Source organism: Triticum dicoccoides, chromosome 5A (genome assembly GCF_002162155.2).
Source record: "Triticum dicoccoides isolate Atlit2015 ecotype Zavitan chromosome 5A, WEW_v2.0, whole genome shotgun sequence".
In the NCBI taxonomy this organism is placed as follows: Eukaryota; Viridiplantae; Streptophyta; class Magnoliopsida; order Poales; family Poaceae; genus Triticum; species Triticum dicoccoides.
Window position 1 is genome coordinate 714,542,389 of NC_041388.1, and position 18,960 is coordinate 714,561,348.

The following is an 18,960-nucleotide window of genomic DNA, read 5'->3' on the forward strand; positions in this document are numbered from 1 at the left end:
GGACAATAATCCAGATTGCAATACCTTGTGTGCAGTTCTATCTCCAGCATGATGCCGTCCATAAGCTTCAGAGTGACATTTCCGTAGGATTTGTCCCTGTTCATGCTCAGGTACACAACGTCTAATGATACCATCTCCTCCTTTATAAAGATGTGGGTAATCCCAAAAGTAATGTCTTAAATCATAGAAGAATTTTTTCTTTTGTTGGTATGTAAAGCTAGGTGGTAAATATTTAGCAACAATGTAATTAGCATAATCAGCATACCAAGGAGTACTATGAGAAACATTTATTGCAGCTAACTGCTCATTAGGAAAACTATCACCAGTAGGTAGTGGGTCATCAAGCACATTTTCAAACCTAGAAAAATTATCAGCTACTGGGTTCTCAGCTCCTATTCTATCAATGATATGTAAATCAAATTCTTGTAACAAGAGAACCCATCGAATGAGTCTAGGTTTAGCATCTTTCTTTTCCATAAGATATTTAATAGCAGCATGGTCTGTGCGAACAGTTACTTTGGAGTCAACAATATAAGGTCTAGATTTATCACAAGCAAACACCACTGCTAAGAATTCTTTTTCAGTAGTAGCATAATTTCTTTGAGCACTGATGTGGCTTGAACCTACGTCAGTATTTCCCCAAAGAGGAAGGGATGATGCAGCACAGCAGCGGTAGGTATTTCCCTCGGATATGAAACCAATAGGAGAACCAATCAACACAACGTAAACAACCCCTGCACCCAAATAACAACTACTCGCAACCTGACGTGTTAAAGGGGTTGTCAATCCCTTTCAGGTAACGGCGCCTGAAATTGGCAAACAGATGTGAATAAAATTGTAGTAGATTGATAGATCGAACGCCAAATAAAATAAATAAGAATAAATTGCAGAAAGGTATTTTTGTATTTTTAGTTTAATAGATCTGAAAATAAATGCAAAAGAAAATAGATCGCAAAGGCAAATAATATGAGAAAGAGACCCGGGGTCGTAGGTTTCACTAGTGGCTTCTCTCGAGAAAAATAGCAAACGGTGGGTGAACAAATTACTGTTGGGCAATTCATAATACCTCAAATACTCATGATGATATCCAAGCAATGATCATTATATAGGCATCACGTCTAAGATTAGTAGACCGACTCCTATCTGCATCTACTACTATTAGTCCACACATCGACTGCTATCCAGCATGCATCTAGTGTATTAAGTTTATGGAAAAACGGAGTAATGCAATAAGAACAATGACATGATGTAGACAAGATCTATCTATGTAGAGATAGAACCCATCGTTTTATCCTTAGTAGCAATGATACATACGTGTCGGTTCCCTTTCTGTCACTAGGTCAAAGCACCATAAGATCGAACCCACTACAAAGCACCTCTTCCCATTGCAAGATAAATAGATCAAGTTGGCCAAACAAAACCCAAATATCGGAGAAGAAATACGAGGCTATAAGAGATCATTCATAAAAGAGATCAAAGAAACACAAATACTTTCATGGATATAAAAAGATAGATTTGATCATAAAATCAAAGTTCATCGATCCCAACAAACACACCGCAAAAAAGTTACATCATATGGATCTTTTAGCGCTAAGCTTGGCAGTTCTTTTCTTACTTTCATACATAGAAACATAAAGAGCTTTAATTGATTAATCTACTTTAGGCACAAAATTTTCATCTTGAGATTTTCCACATCATGAGCAATTCTATAACCACTTCTAGACAAATCATCAATCTTACTCAACTTTTCTTCTATGGAAGTGTTGAAATCTTTTTGCGTATTGATAAATTCTTTGATATTATTCTCAAGATCAGAGGTGTTCCTATTATTATTATAAGATTGATTTCCATTGGAATTACCATAATTATTAGAGGAATTACTAGGAAAAGGCCTAGGATTAAAATTACCTCTATAAGCATTGTTATTGAAATTATTTCAAGAGATAAAATTCACATCTATGGCATCACTATTTTGCTCAATCAAAGTAGACAAAGGCATATCATTAAAATCAATAGGAGCACTTTTACTAGCAACCTATTTCATAAGAGCATCAATTTTTTCACTCAAAGAAGAAATTTCTTCAACCGAATTAAATTTTTTACTAGTAGGAACTCTTTCGATATGCCATTGTGAATAATTTGCCATGATATTATCAAGAAATTTGGTGGCTTAACCCAAAGTAATTTCCATAAAATTCCCACCCGCGGAAGAATCTAAAAGATTACGAGAAACAAAATTCAATGCCGCATAAAAATTGTGTATGATCATCCAAAGATTTAACCCATGAGTTGGGCAATTCCTTAGCATCATTTCATCCTTTCCCAAGATTGTGTAACATGCTCATGTTCAGGTTGCTTGAAAGTCATGATCTGTGTTCTAAGGGAAATAATTTTTTCGGGAGGAAAATACTTAGTGATAAAAGCATCATTGCACTTATTCCAAGAATCGATACTATTGCGAGGCAAAGAAGAGAACCAATTTTTTGCAGAATCACGCAAAGAAAACAGAAATAATTTCATCTTCACAACATCATTGTCCACATCTTTTTTCTTTTGCATATCGCATAATTCCATGAAGGTATTAAGATGGGACGCGGCATCCTCATTAGGAGTACCAGAAAATTGATCTTTCATAACAAGATTCAACAAAGCAGTATTAATATCACAAGACTCCGCACTAGTGGCGGGAGGAGCAATTGGAGTGCCAATAAAATCATTGTTGTTGGTATTTGAGAAATCAAATAACTTGGTGTTCTCTTGAGTCATGATGACTACAAAACAAGATTGCACTAAAAGGAGATCCAGCAAGAAAACGTCAAACGAAAAAGAGAGGCGAGTAAAACGGCAAATTTTTGTGAAGTAGGGGAGAGGAAAACAAGAGACAAATGGAAAATAATGTAAATTGCAAGGAGATGAGATTTATGATTAGGAACCTGGTATATGTTGAAGATCCTCCCGGGCAACGGCGCCAGAAATTCCTTTTGATGCGGCTTGAAGCTACGTTGGTATTTCACCAAAGAGGAAGGGATGATGCAGCACAACAGCGGTAGGTATTTCCCTCAGATATGAAACCAAGGTTATCGAACCAGTAGGGGAACCAAGCAACACAACGTAAACAGCCCCTGCACACAAATAACAACTACTCGCAACCCGACGTGTTAAAGTGCTTGTCAATCCCTTTCGGGTAACGGCGCCAGAAATTGGCAAACAGACGTGAATAAAATTGTAGTAGATTGATAGATCGAACGCCAAATAAAATAAATAAGAATAAATTGCAGCAAGGTATTTTTGTATTTTTAGTTTAATAGATCTGAAAATGAATGCAAAATAAAATAGATCGCAAAGGCAAATAATATGAGAAAGAGACCCGGGGGCCGTAGGTTTCACTAGTGGCTTCTCTCGAAAATAATAGCAAACGATGGGTGAACAAATTACTGTTGGTCAATTGATAGAACCTCAAATACTCATGACGATATCCAGGCAATGATCATTATATAGGCATCATGTCCAAGATTAGTAGACCGACTCCTGCCTGCATCTACTACTATTACTCCACACATCGACCGCTATCCAGCATGCATCTAGTGTATTAAGTTCATGGAAAAATAGAGTAATGCAATAAGAACGATGGCATGATGTAGACAAGATCTATCTATGTAGAGATAGACCCCCATCATTTTATCCTTAGTAGCAATGATACATACGTGTCAGTTCCCTTTCTGTCACTGGGATCAAGCACCATAAGATCGAACCCACTACAAAGCACCTCTTCCCATTGCAAGATAAATAGATCAAGTTGGCCAAACAAAACCCAAATATCGGAGAAGAAATATGAGGCTATAAGAGATCATGGATAATAGAGATCAAAGAAACTCAAATACTTTCATGGATATAAAAAGATAGATCTGATCGTAAACTCAAAGTTCATCGATCCCAACAAACACACCGCAAAAGAGTAACATCATATGGATCTCCAAGAGACCATTGTATTGAGAATTCAGAGAGAGAGAGACGAAGCCACCTAGATACTAACTACGGACCCAAAGGTCTACAAAGAACTACTCACGCATCATCAGAGAGGCACCAATGGAGGTGGTGAACCCCATCTGAGATGGTGTCTAGATTGGATCTGGTGGTTCTGGACTCTGCGGCGGCTGATGAATATTTCGTCGACTCCCCTAGGGTTCTGGAAATATTGGGGTATTTATATAGCAAAGAGGCGGTCTGGGGGGCACCCGAGGTGGGCACAACCCACCAGGGCGCGCCTGGGCCTTCTGGCGCGCCATGGTGGGTTGTGCTCTCCTCGGAGCACCCCCCCTAGGTGCAGCCAGCGCCCATTACCTTCCTTCTAGTCCAAAAAAAAATCTCCGTAAAGTTTCGTTGTGTTTAGACTCTGTCTGATATTGATTTCCTGCGATGTAAAAAACATGCAGAAAACAACAACTGACACTTGGCACTATGTCAATAGGTTAGTACCAAAAAAGATATAAAATGACTATAAAATGATTATAAAATATCCAAGATTGATAATATAACAGCATGGAACAAGAAAAAAGTATAGATACGTTGGAGACGTATCAAGCACTTTCTAGAGTTTTACTAGCATAATGAATAACATTCAATTTCTTATCAACTCTTTGTCCTAGAACAGCACCAACAGCATAATCACTAGCATCACACATAATTTCAAAAGGCAAGTTCCAATCAGGTGGTTGAACAATAGGTGCAGATATTAAGGCTTTTTGAGTGTTTCAAAGGCTTCTAAACAATCATCATCAAAAACAAAGGGACTATCCTTTTGCAAGAGACTAGTGAGAGGCCTAGAAATTTTAGAGAAGTCTTTGGTAAATCTCCTATAGAAACTAGCATGACCTAGGAAACTATAAATACCTTTTATATCTTTACGACATGGCATTTTCTCAATTGCATCAACCTTAGCTTTGTCCACTTCAATACCTCTTTCAGAAATTTTATGACACAAGACAACGCCTTCATTAACCATAAAGTGCCACTTCTCCCAATCCAAGACAAGATTTGTTTGTTCACATCTCTGCAAAACACGATCAAGATTGCTTAAACAATCATCAAAAGACTTCCCATAAATAGAAAAGTCATCCATGAAAACCTCAACAATCTTTTCACAAAAGTTAGAGAATATAGCAGTCATACATCTTTGAAAGGTAGCAGGTGCATTACATAAACCGAAAGGCATACATCTATAAGCATAGGTTCCAAAGGGACAAGTAAAAGTGGTCTTTTCCTAATCAGGTTGAGAAACCGGTATTTGTGAAAAACCAGAATATCCATCAAGGAAGCAAAAGTGTGTGTGCTTAGATAATATTTCAAGCATTTGATAAATAAAAGGCAAAGGGTAATGATCTTTTCTATTTGCTTTGTTTAATTTTCTAAAATCAATTACCATTCTATAGCCTATAACAATTCTTTGTGGGAGAAGTTCATTCTTATCATTAGGAACAACAGTTATACCTCCTTTCTTAGGAACACAATGAACATGACTTACCCATCTACTATCAGTTATAGGATAGATTATACCTGCTTCCAGAAGTTTTAATATTTCCGTTCTTACCACTTCTTTCATATTCGAATTTAACCGACGTTGGTGATCAACAACGGGTTTAGCATCAGGTTCCATATTAATTTTGTGCTGACATAGAGTGGGACTAATGCCCTTTAAATCATAAAGAGTATATCCAATAGCAGCTCAGTGCTTCCTTAGAACTTTAAATAATCTTTCTTCTTCATGTTCTGGAAGGTTGGCACTAACAGTAACATGATATATCTTCTTTTCATCAAGATAAGCATATTTCAAAGTGTCTGGCAATTGTTTTAATTCAAACACAGGATCACCTTTGGGTGGAGGAGGACCTTCTAGAGTTTCAATAGGCAAATTATGTTTAAGCAGAGGACGTTGTTCAAAGAAATTTTTATCTATTTCATTTCTTTCATGCATATGTAAATCATTTTCATGGTCTAGCAAATATTGTTCTAAAGGATCAGTAGGTGGTATAGCAATAGAGGAAAGACCAATTAATTCATCCTTACTAGGCAACTCTTTTTCATGAAGCTTTCTACTAAACTTGGAAAAATTAAACTCATGAGACTCATCACCAAAACTAACACCGACAATTTGTTTCTCACAATCTATCTTAGCATTAAAGGTGTTCAAGAAAGGTCTAGCAAAGATAATGGGACAAAAGTCATCTTGTGGGGAACCAAGAACAAGAAAATCAGTAGGGTATTTTATTTTCCCACACAAGACTTCAACATCTTTAACAATCCCAATTGGTGATATGGTATCTCTATTAGCAAGTTTAATAGTAACATCTATGTCTTCTATTTCTGCGGGTGCTATGTCATTCATAATTTCTTGATATAAGGTGTAAGGAATAGCACTCACACTAGCACCTAAGTCACATAAACCATGATAATAGTGATCTCCTATTTTAACTGAGATGACAGGCATGCCAACAACAGGTCCATTATCCTTTTTATCAGGTTTGGCAACTCTAGCAGCTTCTTCACAAAACTAAATAACATGCACATCTATATCCTCTTCCAAGAGATCTTTAACCATAGCAATGCTAGGTTCTACTTTAATTTGTTCATCAGTTTTAGGTGTTATGATATAGCTTTTGTTAACCACAGTTGAAACCTTAGCATGTTCCTTTATCCTAACAGGGAAAGGTGGTTTCTCGATATAAGCAGAAGGAACAACTGGATCAACATTAAAGTATAGTTTCTTCTTTAACTGGTGTTCTCTAATTTCTTTTTTAATAGTTGGGTGATATTTAAACCACTTATCTTTAGGGATTTCAACATGAGTAGCAAATGATTCACAAAAGGAGGCTACTATCTCTGAGTCAAGTCCATATTTAGTGCTAAACTTTTGAAATGCATCGGTATCCTTAAAAGATTTAACACAATCATATTTAATTTTAATACCTGACTCTTTACCTTAGTCGAGTTCCCAATCTTCAGAGTTGCTTTAATTCTTTCCAAAATATCACACCGGAATTCAATAGTCTTCTTCATAAAAGAACCAGCACAAGAAGTATCAAGTATGGTTTGATCATAACGAGAAAGCTGAGCATAAAAAATCTGGATAATAATTTCTCTTGAGAACTCATGATTGGGGCATGAATATAACATTGACTTAAGCCTCCCCCAAGCTAGAGCGATACTTTCTCCTTCACGAGGCCAGAAATAATATATATAACTTCGATCACGATGAACTAGATGAATAGGATAAATTTTTTGGTGGAACTCCAATTTCAAATGATTCCAATTCCATGATCCAATATCATCGCATAGCCTATACCATGCCAAGGCTTTTTCCTTCACAGATAAAGGGAAAACCTTTTTCATCACTTCATCTCCGAGTAAACCTGCAAGCTTAAACAATCCACAAGTTTGTTCCACATAAATCAAGTGCATATCAGGATGTTTGGTTCCATCTCCCGCCTAAGGATTAGCTAGCAGTTGTTCTATCATACCCGAAGGAATTTCATATTCAATATTTTTAGTAGGTGCAGTAGGTTGAGGGGTAACTAATTGTGGTTCTGGATGAGGTAAAGATACCCTGAACAAACCCCTCAAAGGATTGTTTTCCATAGTAACAAGTGACAATAAATTTCAGCACACTATATAAATGTTTCCTTACCAATTTCCACTTACCAAAGGTGCTTCACTCCCCAGAAACGGTGCCAGAAATAGCCTTTATGACCCACAAGTATAGGGGATCAATTTTAGCTCTTTTCAATAAGTAAGAGTGTCGAACCCAACGAGGAGTAGAAGGAAATGACTAGTTTTCAGTAAGGTAGTGTCTGCAAGTGCTGAAATTATAAGTAGGGGAGTAGTTTGATAGCAAGATAATTTGTGACAATAAAGTAACAATAGTAGTAAAAAAAAAGTTCAGCAAGGTATCCCAATCCTTTTGAGGCAAAGGACAGGCCAAAACGGTCTCTTATGCTAAGCAAAGCGTTCTTGAGGGTACATGGGATTTTCATCTAGTCACTTTTATCATGTTGGTTCGATTTGTGTTTGCTACTTTGATAATTTGATATGTGGGTGGACCGGTGCTTAGGTGTTGTTTTTACTTGAACAAACCTCCTACTTATGATTAAACCTCCCGCAAGCATCCGCAACTACGAGAAAAGTATTAAGAATAAATTCTAACCATAGCATTAAACTTTTGGATCCAATCGGTCCCTTACAGAATAGCGCATAAACTGGGGTCTAAGCTTCTGTCACTCTCTCAACCCATCATCTAATTGCTACTCCACAATGCATTCCCTTAGGCCCAAATATGGTGAAGTGTCATGTATCGAGGTTCACATGACACCACTAAGGGAATCACAACATACATACTATCAAAATATCGAACACATATCAAGTTCACATGATTACTTGCAACATGATTTCTCCCGTGACCTCAAGAACAAAGGTAACTACCCACAAATGATAAACATGCTCATGATCATAGGAGTATTATATAGCATATTGAATCTGAACATATAATCTTCCACCAAATAAACCATATAGAAATCAACTACAAGATGTAATCAACACTACTAGTCACCCACAAGCACCAATCTATAGTTCCGGTAACAAGATTGAACAAGAGATGAACTAGGGTTTGAGATGAGATGGTGATGTTGAAGATGTTGATGGAGATTGCCCTCCCCGAGATGGGAGAGTTGTTTGTGATGATGAGGACGATGATTTCCCCCTCCGGGAGGGAACTTCCTCCGGCGGAATCGCTCCGCCGGAGGGCAAAAGTGCTCCTGTCCAAGTTCCGCCTCGAGGCGGTGGCGCTTCATCCCGAAAGTCCTCCTCTTATTTTTTTCCGGGTCAAAAGGACCTATATACCAGAAGATGGGCACCGGAGGTGGGCCTGGGTGAGCACAACCCACCAGGGCGCGCCTGGGCTCCCTGGCGCGCCCAGGTGGGTTGTGCCCACCTGGTGGGACCCCTCTGGTAGTTATTTTCTCCAAAAATTCTTATATATTCCATAAACAATCTTCGTGAAGTTTCATCTCATTTGGAGTTGTGCAGAATAGGTAGCCTGACGTAGCTTTTTCAGGTCCAGATTTCCAGCTGTCGGAATTCTCCCTCTTGGTGTGTACCCTACATATTATGAGAGAAAAGGCATTAGAATTAATCCAAAAAGCATTATTATGGATAAAAACATTATAAATAACAGTAAGAAAACATGATGCAAAATGGATGTACCAGATTTCTGGATCGATCACCTTCTGAAAGATTGCATTGAGAAATGCACATAGCTTCACAATGGCTAATCAAACGTTTTCCGGTAGAAGCCCCCTCAATGCAACCGGAAGGAGTTGCGTCGTAATCACGTAGAAGTCATGAGACTTTAGGTTCGGGAACTTTTTCTCTACCATATTTATTATTCCCTTATATTTGACGAGAAGCCAGACGGGACCTTCATACTAAGCATGCATTCAAAGGAGATTTCCTTCTCTTCTTTGGGAAGAGCGTAGCTGGCAGGACCTTCATACTGATTTGGAGGCATGCCATCTTTTTCGTGCACACGTTGCTAGTCCTCCTGTGCCTCCGATGTATCTTTTGTCTTTCCATACACGCCCAAGAAGCCTAGCAGGTTCATGCAAAGGTTCTTCATCATGTGTATCATGTCGATTGAAGAGCGGACCTCTAGGTCTTTCCAGTAGGGTAGGTCCCAAAATATAGATTTCTTCTTCCACATGGGTGCGCGTCCCTCAGCGTCATTCGGAACAGATAGTCCACCAGGACCCTTTCCAAAGATTACTTGTAAATCATTGACCATAGCAAGTACGTGATCACCGGTACACATGGCGGGCTTCTTCCAGTGATCTGCCTCGCCTTTTAAATGCTTGCCTTTCTTTCGACATTGATGGTTGGTCGGAAGAAATCGACGATGCCCCAGGTACACATTCTTCCTGCATTTGTCCAGGTATATACTTTCAGTGTCATCTAAACAGTGCGTGCATGCGTGGTATTCCTTATTTGTCTGTCCTGAAAGGTTACTGAGAGCAGGCTAATCATTGATGGTTACAAACAGCAACGCATGCGGGTCAAATTCTTCTTGTTTGTGCTCATCCCACACACATACATTGTTTCCATTCCACAGCTGTAAATGTTCTTCAACTAATGGCCTTAGGTACACATCAATGTTGTTGCCGGGTTGCTTAGGGCCTTGGGTGAGAACTGGCATCATAATGAACTTCCGCTTCGTGCACAACCAAGGAGGAAGGTTATAGATACATAGAGTCACGGGCCAGGTGTTGTGATTGCTACTCTGATCCCCAAAAGGATTAATGTCATCCGCGCTTAAACCAAACCATACGTTCCTTGCGTCACCTGCAAACTCCTCCCAGTACTTTCTCTCGATTTTTCTCCACTGCGACCCATCAGCAGGTGCTCTCAACTTCCTGTCTTTCTTACGGTCCTCTCTGTGCCATCGCATGAACTTGGCATGCTCTTTGTTTGTGAACAGACGTTTCAACTGTGGTATTATAGGAGCATACCACATCACCTTGGCAGGAACCATCTTCTCGATAATATGGTCGGTTGGAATTTCCGGTTCACATACCTCCTAGATAAAAAATCGATGTCACGTTGGTCGGCATAATTGTCATAAACAATAAATGAACCAAATAGTTATAAAAGATAATAGATACCACATCCGAATCATAGACAGGACGAGGACTGATGGAGGCAGATACCAAAACTATCGCACTATATAATAACAATCAATAATAATAGTAAGAAAATTACACAAGTATCTATCTAAATCATACACTTAAGAACTTTTTTCTTTTAGAAAGAAGATAAGATCAAGAGGCTCACCACAGTGGTGACGGCGACGAGATCAGTGCGGGCGATCGACGGCGGTGAGGACGGGACGGGACAGGACGGACTGCCAAACCTAGACAAATCTTGAGGAAAATGAAGTTTGGACAAGGAGCTTCGAGAGGAGAAAGCTTAAGTGTGGCTCGGGCATTTCATCGAACACCTCATGTGCATAGGAGGTGAGCTAGAGCACCACAAAGCTCTCCCCTCGCCGGCCGAAAAACAAAGCAGTGTGGAGTGCTCTGCTCGCTGGCGAGGGGGTATATATAGGCATCTCATTGGTCCCGGTTCGTGGCTGGAACTGGGACTAAAAGACCCCTTTGGTCTCGGTTCCGACCACAAACCGGACCAATGGTTCTGGGCCAGGAGAGAGGCCCATTGGTCTCGGTTCTTGTCTGGAACCAGGACCAAAGGGTCCAGACGAACCGGGACTAATGCCCCATGAGGCCCGGCCGGCCCTCTGGCTTTACGGTCTCGGTTCGTGACTGAACCGAGACTAATAGGCTGCCCCGGCTTGGACCAAAGCCCTGTTTTCCACTAGTGTATTGATAAACTAGTACATATTTAAAACTTACTAATGTACATGCCGATTAAGAGGTTGGTTGTAGATGACATGACAACTTCTTTTAGCCGATCGTTGACTGTATTATTAACCATGCTCTAAGCACCCTTCAGGTGCATCAATGTATAAACTTTTGGGCTATGTGCACTTCGGTGCAGAGGCCTAAGTTTCTGCAGCAACAAAAGCAAAAGCAAAAGCAAAGGTTGGGATCGTCCAAAGCGCAAGCGGATTAATTACCCCTGGACTAATTATATATGGGTAAAGCAATGCTGCTAGTGCTGTTATACCTTACCCCTGGACTTAATTATATATGGGTAAAGTAAGGTAGCTAGTGCTTTTATACCTTACCCCTGGACTGGGCAAGGAACCAGACCCCTCAGCAGCCTTTGATACATTGCTCCCAAGAGGAATCGTCCAAAGCCCAAGCGAATTATCCAACTAATTATATATGGGTAAGAGCATCACAGTCGGACTCCTCAAATTGACCGGGCGGACGCGGGAACCACCGACCAGATAGGAGAGAGAAGCAAAAGTTGACTCAACCGGACCCCTCAAAGCTTCCTTAAATGTCCGGCTGTCCGGCAGCCCTCATATTCATCTCATATATGGGATGAGCATGAGGAGTGCCCAGGCGTGCCTGGTCAGTGATCCTGCATCTGTCACATAGGATTGGGCCCCCCATAGAGTATCTGTTTTCTTTCTTTATTATTTTTTTCTTTCTCTCTCTCCTTCTCCACCAATCACGTGCATGTGACTGGACATATAAGAAAAAAGTGAGAAACATGGCTACATGAATGAAAAAATAGGGAGTCAAAGCGGACATGCTCGGACGCTGACCAGGCGCGTCCACAGGCATTTGAGGGGCCAAATTTGTTGCTGTAGATGCCCTAAAGCTAGTGCTTTTTTCCCTTCAAAGAGAAGCAATGGAGAGGCTTATGGACTGGGCAAGGGACCAGATCCGTCAGCAGCTTACAAAGTTGCTTATATATCAACCAAAGCATCCAAATTAAGTGTTCCTCCTATATTTTTCTGATTGCTACGTGGGAGTAAGCCTCGCTCGTCTCTTCTTCCGTTAATTTAAGGTGAATCTCGCTTACAAGTTTAACATCTACCTCCACTGCAAATCCTTTGTCGTCTATCAAAAATATGCTTAAATCATACTAGAAAAAGTGCCCATGCGTTGCAACGGGAGAATACAGTAAGTGTAGCACAACGGTACTGAGCAAATGCTAGAGTCCAATTAAAATGTATAATTGTGTTCCATTTTCACTTGGTCACGTAATATTGAAAGAAAACTCGTCCGCTTAGGAAAATAAGTCAGAAGTGTGTGATTTTGTGGATATGCTTGAACAAAATATCACATGGGTTTACACTAATAGAATATTCCAAGTAAGTTGAGAGATGTACTAACAAAATATCAAACCTGAAGTTTCTTAACCAACATGCATACAGACTACTGAATATTGAAGAACAGTTGTACCTGAAGTTGATGGGCAGCAATTTCTGGCTCCAATTTAACCATCCAAGCTACTATATGAAAGATCATGAGTTTGTCAAGTAGAAAATCTTTTCTGATTTAACATTATTCCCTGATTGCTATGGTTGTTGGAGGTTGCCTCTACCATCAACCAATCCAAAGAGATGTGAGGCTGGATTTTATGGTAACACGGTTGGTCAAGCAACTGGGGTGTAGGTGTGTAGTACCATCTCCGGTTCTATAATTTTGCAAACGATAAAGATAATCTGAAAGGCAAGACTCTATCTGCGGCTTTTATGTTGGACGCAAAGTTTGAAGGTGCTAAGTTGATAGAAGTTGTCATTTTTCAAGGCCTATGCTGTTGGTGCATGTTTCAAAGGTAACAGAAACATAACTACACATGTTAATTGGTTTTATACCACACTGCTTTGTTCATTGTTTTCATTGCTTCCAAATACTGACCCTTTCATATGTACCCTTACATTGATCATAGACAGACATAAAATGCTTGTTTATTCACCACAGTGTATTGTTGTGATTTCTCCCAAATACAAACCCTTTGAGATATAACTTTGCTCCAAGCATGTTTCATTATGAACATGAAGATAGACACTTCTCTTCGAAATACTTTCAGGCACGAGCTTCACGAACGCTGCCAATTTTGGAAAAGCCGAAAGCCCTCAATTCTTTTTGAAAAGCTGATGCCAAAGCTGCAATCTTTAAGAATGCCATCTTGTCAGGACCAACCTTCGACGATGCTAATATGAAGGACGTTGATTTCGAGGGCACACTCACTGGCTACATTGACCTTCAGAAGCTATGCAAAAACAATAAAATCAATGGAGGCACAAGATTTGAGCTGGGATGCAGGTCATTAAATCATAGACATGTTTATGGCAGCATCGGCATCCTCCAACACGATTAGTAAGCAAGTCTGTTATAGAGCACAAGCAGGTTGACAACAACTGCCCTTTTACTCCCCTTGAAAATATGTGTGTACAACCCTCTGCATATCATAAATATTCAGCAATACATACACAGCTGCAGTTGATCTGTACAAACACAATTTACACGGAAGGAAGTTTCCCATGATTTTCTTTGTAGATGTATGGTTCACAATTCAGCAACAGCATGCCATCACTTATATATGATGCATGAGTTGGATGGCATGCATTAACTCAGTACCAATGTACACACAGGAAGTGATCAGACCCTATAGTACTATGTGCGTTTGCTTGACTACATTATTTACCTCCTCCTGGGTTGGTTTGTCCTGCCATTATGAAAAGGAAGTTTAGGTTATTGTAGGAAAAAATATCTAACATGTGGCATACACCAACTTGTAATGTAGAAACTGAATATTTTTTGGAATTGATCAAGTTCTTTAGCATGCCATGCTATAGGTATAGAGGGAGAGCAGGTGTAGAGAGAGAATTTTGAGCAATGCAGACCTTGCAGCAGTGCAGTACGGGGTGGGCGAGGAGGCCAGCCTCCACGCGTCGGAATGAAGCAAGGTACAGTCCCTATTGATATCGGTGTGTGACGTAACTGGTGAGGAGGATAGAGGTACTGATGCTAGCCGCCATGACGGTGCAGATGAGCAGATGAACCCGGGTAGGGGAGGCCGGGAGGAGATGGTGGTGGAGGAGCTTGTGGTTGTCTGCCCCAGTGGCACCTCAAGGCAGAGCTCGCTCCCTCGTGCCGCTGCTGCGTCAGTCGCTTGCTTGCTCCGAGAAAAAGGAGCACAGGGCGCAGGGTCGGCTCCAGGACAGACGGATCCAACCCTGGGGAGCTCGTGGTAGCCGGATCCCAATGGCGGCACTTGCTCCGAGAGAAACCAACGGTGGCTGCAAGATTGGTTCCGGTACCTACGGATCTGACGCTGGGAGCCCGTGGTGGCCGGATCCCGACGGCGGCGAGCCTCCCTTGCACATGTCCAGGCTCTGTCAAGCAGCACGTTCGGAGTCTCGGGAAGACCCTTGCCGCCGGCATCAATGTTTTGCTTCTCTCGTCCGCATCCACGGGATCCAAACCCCACTCCGCTCCTCTCCCCCAAGCCACCGAAGACGATATTTATGAGAGGGGTTAGGGAAGGCGGAGACGATGCAGAGTTCGACTCTGACTAAGAGTTCTCTTGAGGGATGACGCACGTATATATATACAAAAATTCAGTAACAGGATTGCTTCGTTCCAGTTTTCTTTGTCTCTTGATCGCAGGAAAGCAGATCTATCAACAATTGTATTTCCAGGACAGAATGCCCTACTAAAGTTATAACCATTGTTCTTTGATCTATTTGAATTGATAGTTCATCAAGCTAAATTCAGGACCTTGATTAAGAAACACAGATACCATACTGAGTGTTCTATCTTGTTCAAAAATTTTCTCATCTCCACCTTAGAAAAATTCGATTATAGTTTATTAAACAATACTTTTTTTTTGAACGGTCACCGGGGGGGAGAGCTTCCCCACCTGAATATATTACCACTCAAAATGAGGGAACGAGAAACACCATAGTAGTTGAATTACAACATGTTTATCAGGGCACAACTGAAGAGAGGAAGTAAAGCCACTGTCTAGCGGAGATATTGTCTTCTTTCTTTTTGAACCGAAAAACCCATAGAGAGAAATCAGCAACAATGTTCCGAATCGTGGTTCTGTGAGAGTGATCCTCGTTTCTGAAGACCAACGCGTTTCTGGAGTCCCACAGCTTCCAAGAGATAGTCAGAGCCACCGTTGGCCAGATATTGGGATCGAGGCCATGAAGCTCTGGGTGTTGTAGCAGCGCAGCAAGGGAGGTCGGGGCTGGCAGTCCCAAGGAGGACCAGACCTGAGCAGCGTAAGAACAGTTGGAGATGAGGTGGATCGCGTCTTCATGAGGGTCTTGACAGCGCGGACATGCAGCAGATTGTGCAATGTGTTTGTGAAACATGCTAGCCTTCGTGTTTAGGCGGTCCCGGAAGAGGAGCCAGGCGAAGATCTTGACTTTGATCGGGATTTTGGAGGCCCGGACAAAGTCATGGTAGGGGTCTGTGTCCTCATCAGCAAGAATGGAGGAGTAGGCGTTCTTGGCAGAGAACGGTAGGCCGTGGGTGAGCGACCTTTCGACAGGTTGGTCCGCCTGCTGGAAATCCTGCAACAACAACAGCACACAATCCAACTCGCGAGCAGCAGCATTAGATAGACGGTTCCGTAGGTTCGCCAACAAGCTCTTTTGCCAAATAGTAGCCACTAAAACCTTATCATCAATGGAGTGTGAGAAGAGGTTTGGGAAAACTTTTTGTAGTGGAGCTTGTAGTAACCATTCATCAAGCCAAAAGAAGGTGGAAAGACCATTGTATGTGAGCACAAAGGAGTGCTCAATTAGCAGTGGCAAGTTGTTGTTGATGATCTTCTAGAGAAAGGAGGGTTTTGAGGTTTTTGCGGCAATGCCGAGAGGGTATTGGTGGTGGTACCATTGGGTCCAGGGGATGTTTGGGTGTTGAAGAATTTTGGAGGAGAATTTCATAAGCAAGCAGCGGTTTTGAACTTCCAGATTTTTAATGCCTAGACCACAAGTAACTTTAGGTTTGCAAACGTTTTTCCACGCGACCAAGCAGCTCGCGCCAGTGCAGGTTGTCTCATTAGACCAGAAGAAAGCCCTCCGGATGGCGTCCAGTTTGGCTATGATCGATTTTGGTAAGCGAAAGATGGACATAAAATAAACTGTTAAGGAGTCAAGAACCGCAGTTAGCAGGGTGAGACGTGCCCTTCGAGAGAGCAGGCGTGCCACCCAACCGAAGAGAAATTTTCGAAAGTTGTCTATGATCGGGTCGAAAGCTGTGAGGGGCAGTTTGGTGGGGGAGAGTGGTAGACCTAGATACACTAGCGGGAAGGAGGATAAGGAACAACCAATCGCAGCGGCAATGCTGTTTTGCATGGGGGAGTCGGTGGCGATGGTGAGAAGAACCGTTTTTTGGAAGTTGATGACTAGCCCCGTAGCAAGAGCAAAGTCATGAAGGGTGTTTTTGAGGATGATGGTGGCGGCATCGCTGGCCGCAGCAATTATCAGAGTATCGTCGGCGTACTGAAGTGTTACGGGAGGTTCGTTAGGCCTTAAAGGGTGACAGAGAATGTTGGCTTGAAACGCTTTTGCGATTAGACATTGCAGGACATCAGCAACGATGATGAATAAGTAGGGCGAGAAGGGGTCACCTTGGCGTAGGCCACATTTGCATTGAATCCAGGAACCTGGAACGCCATTTAAAAGAACAACTGTTTTCCCGGTGAGAAGGATATTTTGTATCCAAGAGCAGAAGTCCGAGGGAAAGCCACGTACTTGTAAGATTTGTATGAGGGAGGACCAGCATATGGAGTCAAAAGCTTTCCTGAAATCAAGCTTGAAGATCATGGTCGGGGCTCTGCGGTTGTGACATGCACTGAGGATGTCCGCAACGTATATAAAATTTTCAGCAATGTTGCGCCCATGAAGGAAGCCAGTCTGGTCGTAGTGGATGAGCAGTGGGATGATGGGTTTTACTCTATTGGTGAGGACTTTGGCAACTGCTTTTGGCGTGCAGTTTTGAAGGGATATGGGTCTGAATGCGTCTGGGGTTGTTGGGGCTTGAGATTTTGGAAGGAGAACCATGTAGGCCCGGTTGAATCGTTCTAAAGAAGCGGTTTGATCATGGAAGGCAGAGAAGAATGCTAGGATGAGTTGTTTGATATCATTCCAGTATTTTCTGAAGAAGATTGGTCCAAAGCCATCTGGTCCGGGACTAGCATTGGTGTTCATAGAGAGGAAAGCTTGGTATATTTCATCATGAGAGAAAGGTTGTGCGAGATCACTAAGCTGGGAGAGTGGTGAGGGGTACAGCTGTTGCAAGCTGAAGTTCCATGTTGTATTTTTTGAAGACCCGATGAGCCGACACTTCTGAAGTTTTTTTGCACGAACAAAAAGCTGACATCTTAATAAACAATACTTTTCAGTTTTGTATTGTAAGAAAGAAAGCCAATACACTTCAACGACAGAGGAAGGTAGAAAATATTTTGCAAAAACAGAGTGTCTGATTGTGCTTCGTCCCTGGTTTAACTCTTGAATGTAAAGAAGTGAAACAACTTGCCCGGTGAAGCTATTTCACATTTAACACTGACCCAGACCCTTTAAGCTACGTGAAGTAACCATGATGTATTCTTGCCTTCAGCATGATCAAATTATATCAACTGAAAAAACTACACACACCAATTGCCAAAGCCAAACTTACCATTATTTCAGTCAGAAATGCAGAACATATACATATCAGATTACCGGATGAATTACTATCCCTGATGGTAGACAAAGGAAACTGCTCACAGAACAATTCGTACTATGATAGTATGGGCATATACTAAAGCATTTTGAGAAGCATAGAACTAAGCAAAGAGACCATGAATCTATTTTGATACCCTTCTTCTAAAGCTATCATTTCAGGTCTCAAAATTTTGATGTGTGATCTGGTGTCCGAAGTAGATTTGAATGCTAGCATACCTGAAAACCAACATTTTTTCTATTTGGACCTTCTTTAAGTAGGTAAGTATTTTTCGGATAACAACTTCGCTTTACCTCAAAACTGATCAGCCGATGTGCCAACGAATAGAACTATAGAATTCAGTAAAGTATGTGCTTATGTAATCCCAGATCCTTGTGATTCAAACAGTAAACTTCCAATGATGGGACTGCCTCTCACGTCCTTTAGCAGCGGAACTCCATCGATTAAATCCTGCTGATGTAAAAAGAGAAAGTGATTACTACAGGGTAGTTATAGATTAGCCACCAAGAAAAAAAAGGCAAATACAAAAGGAAAAATAAAGCTGGAATATTTATCCATTGCTTAGTGTAAAGAGAAAGCACATGCAACCATGCATTTTTTATCAATTATAATTGTTTCTACTGGTTTCCCTTCTCCAAATAACCTGGCAAATTGTACTAACAGACTAAACATATACAAATTATTGATAGCTCAGTTCATGCCTAACAGAGACCCATCGCCGAACCGACGCACCTTGAGACAGATCTTCTTCCTTTGTTTC

At 41.3% G+C, this 18,960-nt stretch overlaps 1 pseudogene; it reads left to right on the forward strand.

Annotated features, from left to right (window-relative positions):
- The first annotated feature begins 12,612 nt into the window (after window positions 1-12,612).
- On the forward strand, window positions 12,613-13,839 carry LOC119300600 (annotated as a pseudogene).
- Window positions 13,840-18,960: the final 5,121 nt, after the last annotated feature.